The sequence below is a fragment of the Odocoileus virginianus genome, chromosome 26 (assembly GCF_023699985.2).
Source record: "Odocoileus virginianus isolate 20LAN1187 ecotype Illinois chromosome 26, Ovbor_1.2, whole genome shotgun sequence".
Lineage (NCBI taxonomy): Eukaryota > Metazoa > Chordata > Mammalia > Artiodactyla > Cervidae > Odocoileus > Odocoileus virginianus.
In genome coordinates, this window is record NC_069699.1 from 20,449,223 (window position 1) to 20,455,254 (window position 6,032).

At 37.0% G+C, this 6,032-nt stretch overlaps 1 non-coding gene across 1 annotated transcript; it reads left to right on the top strand.

The window, feature by feature from the left end:
* The first annotated feature begins 3,779 nt into the window (after positions 1 to 3,779).
* Positions 3,780 to 3,852, top strand: TRNAW-CCA (transfer RNA tryptophan (anticodon CCA)). The gene has a single exon. It is a non-coding gene; the product is annotated as a tRNA-Trp (tRNA).
* The last annotated feature ends 2,180 nt before the right edge of the window (positions 3,853 to 6,032 follow it).

A 6,032-nucleotide genomic window follows, 5' to 3' on the forward strand; every position in this document is an offset into this window, starting at 1 on the left:
ATATACAAAATGACAAACCCGTAGTTTGTGCTACCAGACACCAGGACCAAAATTACAGTTGTTTCAAATACTGTTATGGTGTGCTCCATAAACTCACTAAGGTGACCCAGGAGTGTTGACCTGAGTTTATTTTAGCCTCACTTATTGTCACTTAACAGAGTAAACAAGAACTGATGGTTCTTCAAACAGTCATAGTAAATTACAGTTATGGCGAACACAAATGCCTCATTATGTCTGGTCAAGGTCTATTTCCCTTTTATAGAGCTAACTGGTAGAAAGCATTGTTTTTAATTCATGAATGAATATGCACAGGAATCTTAGTTCTCCTATTTACATAAACCTGATACATAATTAATCTTCAGCAAAGTACCTAGAGAAAGCTTAGAAAATGTAAGCCGTAGATGACGTTAGAAAAAAATAGCTCTAAAATATCCAATGCTTTAAATACCAATGCCACTTTTATTAGCCTTTTATTATCTCACTTGTAAACACTCAAAACCTGTAACAGTTTAATGTGATTATAAGGCATATGTGCACTTGGATTAAATATATTAATAAAGCAATTAGTGTTGGTTAATTAAACACTAGGAAAGTAGTTGAAATGTTTGGACTCTAAAAAGACGTTCTTTAGGGGGTTTCTAAACTTAGCTTAAACTTTTCTTGATATTTGTGCTGTTCGGTCAACACAATTTAGAAAGGATTTGTCTGTAAGAATGGGGCAGCAGAGAACCTTGGGTGTGATAGAAATTTCAACTCTTTGATGGCTATGATGAGTAGACAGTTGTATACATTTATTAAAACTCATTACATATTTAGGATTTGAGTATTTCATTTTGTCTATGTGTATACATATATGTTTATCTATCTTTATACACACACATGCTCACAGGGAAATAGAGTCCTGAACATACCTTTGAAGCCAGCCATCCCTGTAGGTAGATTCACTGTCCTATAATTTGGTTGTGCATATCAATAAACTCCCTTAGGCATAAGTGTAAGTGTAATTTGCATAGTGTCTTTGTTACTCTTGTTTCTACCTGGAACCCTTGTGGTGTGAGGACAGCGGTTACCATCCTTGTCTCCACGCACGTGAATAGGACCGATTTACTTCCATGCCCAAGTAGAGATGTACTTGCCAGCCTCATTCAGAAGAAAGGGTATGAGGAAGAACCTTGATGTCTTGAAGCAGAACTGTGTTGACTAGCAGTGTTAGGAGCAAGTTTGTATGTGATAAATCCTGTCTCTCAGAGAATTGAGACGACAGCCTTTGTGCCAGTACATACTTCACTCTCAGAAGATATTTCCTTTATCCAGGATCACTGGACTAACTCATACAATCTTAAGCTTTAGAATGGTGGTATGGGACTTTCTTTGGGTCATTCCTTGCAGAGACAGACCTTAAGACTACCATGAGCATTGTCTTTCTCCATGTAGTTGGAAACACACCATGTTGCCACAGCTGTTGCCACTTTTGTTTTTCAGTTTTCTAAAACTAAATTGAGCCATGCTCCATGGCACATGGTGTCTTAGTTCCCTGACCAGGAATCAAACCTGCACCCCCTCCATTGGACGCATGGAGTCTTAACCACTGGACTGCTGAGGAAGTGCCTTGATTTTCTTGTAAAAGACTTGCTCTTATCTCATGGGCAAGAAGAACAGTAAAGACCACCAGTCTCTGTAGAGGAAAAACACTGATCAGCAATTCAATCTTGTACTTCAGTCTGTTTATCTGCAGCCTCTTTGGTATTTAGGCTTGGGCTTATAAGCACAGGAAGGTAATCAATAGTTGCCTTGATTTCATAACTCAAATACTTGTAATACCAACATAGAAGCAAGATTAAGCTTAACTAAATTTGAATAGATAGTATTTGATTTCTACCCAGAGGAAGCAAACTAAATTTTAACAAATGTTTACTCCTTATAAGTATAGGGCCCTTATTAATCATCACAACAGCCCTGCAAAAGTTTGATTATTGTCCAGTTTTGTAGACTGTAGACCCCATGAGAGCAGAGAACATGTTCATTTTGTCCAAAGTAGCATCAAGTATCCTTTGTTAACTGGTAGTGTCAGAGAAGTGAAGTAATTTATCTGAAGGTCATGGTATAGCATCAACTTTAGGAGAATCTTCTATATCGGTTAATGTTAGGTTTAAAATTTTTAAGGAAGAGAAGACTGATTTTGGCCTCAGCAGTGTTCCCTGTCTTTCTCTTTTTCTGTCTTTGTGTGCCTTCTCTTTCAGACTAAGAACCTGGACTCTTAGTTGTTGCTGTGTACCAAAATCAAGCAGTGTCACTGGAGACAGGTTGAAAAAACAAATTACCAGCACTTTGCCAGAACAAAGAAAGTTCTTAGCCAGAAAATATTATGGTCAGAAAACAAAAAGGAATTTCTAGAATAAGGGAGGTATCCAGATAGAAAATAGCTACATAGGAGGAAGGTCAGACTAAATAGGAACTAGGAATCCAGAGAAAACACAGTGTCTGTTAATGACATTGTCCCTGAAGGCACACTGTCTGCTTTCACATCCTATTTTTGTCACTTCACATTAAGTGGTATTAGGTAAATCACTGAGCTTTCATATCTGTAAAGTGTGGATTATACACTGACCATTGTTTTAAGGATTAAATAAGATAATCTTTATAAAAATAACTTTATGATATCTGGTTCATAGTAGGTACTCAATAAACTTTTGATGACACTTGGATACATAAAGCGATAGGTATGAACAGTTAATAGAGAAGGAAGCAGTGATTTTTTTAAGAGACAGATTAGCTTTGAGAGTTCCCATTTTGTGCCTCCTGGCTTTGTAAGTGACAGATACACAGAACTGACCCTGGAAATCCATCTGATATCTCCCTTTCCAGTCTATAGATCCTAGAACTGTACTGTATTGACCCACTCAATCCTTTTGCACCTCGAGTACATATGCTCTTCATTCCCATCAAAACTATCATTCTCTCAAGGAAGATACGCTGTCAGATAGGTGTTATGAGTAAAGTTCTCATTAGTTAACTTGATTCCTTCTAGCTTTTTTGTTTTACAAGATGTGAATATTTCTGAATATCCTTATATTTTGAGTGTGCATTAGTGAGACAAGTGAAGTGTAAGGAATTTGAGATCGTTTGGAGAGATGTTTTTCATGAGGGAGGTTGAGATCATATCTCGTGTATTTATAGCCAATAGTGCTTTAGTAACTTTCATTTCTAAATTTTCTGGGCAAACAGCTGAACATATTTTTATTATAATCTCGTTTCCAAATTACTGTGAAGTCTGAGACATCTGTGTGTCTTTATACACAGCCAGCTGAATCACTTGATTAATTATAAGTTACTTTATTACTTCAAAGTTATACAGCCCACTTGACGGAGTCCACAAAGTAAGTAATCCTCCTTTGGTGATTAGTTTACTGTCTAACTTTCGTCCATGGGATTTTCCAGGCAAGAATACTGGAGTGGGTTGCCATTTCCTTCTCCAGTCCATGGGGTCGCAAAGAGTCAGACGTGACTTCACTTTCACTTTCACTGTCTAACTTAATCTGGCACTCTCCTAGACTAACAGTATAACTGCTCAGTTGGACATGTTGACCATCCAGCATGATCACTGCATGCAGTTCGCTACTGCCGTGAGGAGAGCCAGAGTTTTAAGCTGTAGGTCTCACTCAAGACTGTTGTTTCAGTCAGTGGCCTTCAGCACCATGGAAAGATGTGAGAGATATGTCATAAGTAGACTCCTTTCCTTCTCCACCAGAACTGGTGCTTTCTATGTGACTGGGCGGGCTTCCCTGGTGGCTCAGAGGTTAAAGCGTCTGCCTCCAACGCAGGAGACCCAGGTTCGATCCCTGGGTCAGGAAGATCCCCTGAATAAGGAAATGGTAACCCACTCCAGTATTCTTGCCTGGAGAATCCCATGGACGGAGAAGCCTGGTGTAGGCTACAGTCCACGGGGTCACAAAGAGTCGGACACGACTGAGCAACTTCACTTTCACTTTCATGTGACTGGGCACTTGCTCTGTACATTGCAAACTGATTGTTGTGCAAGTTGATTTGCTTGTTTTCTTCTTTTGAAAATAGTTTCCCTATTTTCTTGATAGCATGTTTGTACTTTCAGACAATCCTTTAGAAGCCCAGTTGCGTGTGTTTTTTAAAACAAAGGCAGTTGAATGTGTTCCCATTTCCCTTTTCAAAACTCATTCTTTAGATCAAGAATTGCTTCCTTTTCTTAACGAAGATATTTACAGAGCTGTGGACTTTTTTTAGCCATCCACATCAAAGTATTACCATAGAAGTTGCAAAGGGAGTTTCTAAATCTGCCATGGGTTTTGATTCACAACAATCGTTCCCGTATTTCCAGTGATGCTTTGCTGGGGAGGGATTTTTAAGTTTCCTTAATAATTGGTTTATACACCTTTCACAAAATTTATTAATACCTTACATTTGTGTTGAATACCTTGGCATTTATGGATTTAATATAAGTGATTTCAACTATTTGAAAATGACCTGATATCCATGATGTGCTTTGATTTGTTTTTGCTGAGGTAAAATATTCGAACTGAGCACGCAGACAAGCTGATGTGTGAGCACAAGTCATCATCTCAACACACATCATTCTCTCCTCACTGAATATATGGTAATTTCGCTGCAGTAATTGAAACCTTTGCCTTTTTGTGAAAAAGTGACCATAAATCACAGAAAAATCTTCAATTAAGTTTAAAACATTAGCATACATTGTGAGTACATGCAAAAAGAAAACCAAAGTGAAACATGATTCCAGATGAACTCTAGAGTCTTTACAAACTAGCATTCACAAAGTGAGGATTTCTGAAGGTAACGATAATACCACCCAGAATTTTAAGGGTTTATTTCAGGGATGTAAGGCATGATTCAACTCTAATATCAACTGTGACTGACTTATGAGCTTGTCCACTTATTTTATCATGTCTTAATTTGTAATTGTTTGTATGTATCCTTGCCTTTTTCCCTATCACTATGCAAAAATAAATTGCAAAATCAATGTAGAAAATATTATCAGTTGGTTATCCAACATCCATTTCTTTTCTTCTCACTGCCTAAGAGAATAGCAATTTTCTTTATCTAGTCTCTGCTAAACATTATGTTTTTTCATGTGGTAGTGGGGATAATGATTATTCTAAGCCAATACCTGGCATGCCTCCTAGAACCTATTCTTAGCCTAGAGCATCAATATTCAATTTGCCCCACTAAATGAAAGATAAAGGCTTACTTTGAATAATCAGAACTTTTTCTCTCTGTATTTTTGAGCCCTTGTCTTCTCCCTGTTGAGTTTCTTTTGCTTTATAGCTCTGCTACATTTTCCTTCCCTATTAACATATTCACCCATGAATAGTAGTAGCTAACAAGAGCAGTTATAGTCCTAGGTGCCCTACTAACCACCTTGTAACCAAAACAGAAACCTGATTTAGGGTAGAGATCTGTTGAAGATATCAGGATGAATAATACCAAGGATACCAAATATCTTCAGTGTCATAATTAACTCGCTTATCAAACCGCACCAAAATCTGGTCTCTTTAAAACTCCATTTATGTGAAATGATACATTTTTTGAAATACATTTGACCCCAAATAGTATTTTTTGTTTGTAGCAGACAAAAGTTTCCTAATTGATATACTCAGTGAAGGTAGGAACTTTTATTCTTTTCATTTTGAGGGTGTTTGTATCTAGACCAGTGTTTTACATTAAAAATGTATTTGTATATAAATGTGAAATCTCTGTAAATCTTGATTTAGGTACATCAGTTTCTTTATGAATAAACTTAGCTCTTCCACCATGCCTGCAGCACATTACTTTACCTCACCATTCCTACTACTTTACAATAAGCCTCTTGACCAATCCTCCAAAATATCCAGAACATTTTGAGACACATTAATTTTAAATGTGTATAAGCAAAGCTTCACAAGGTTAAGAAATTTAGCCAAAACTTAATTACAAATGTGAAGAAAAAAGCATTTTGACTATAAAGTGACACATTGAACTGTTGATTTTCATTGTGGTTTTAT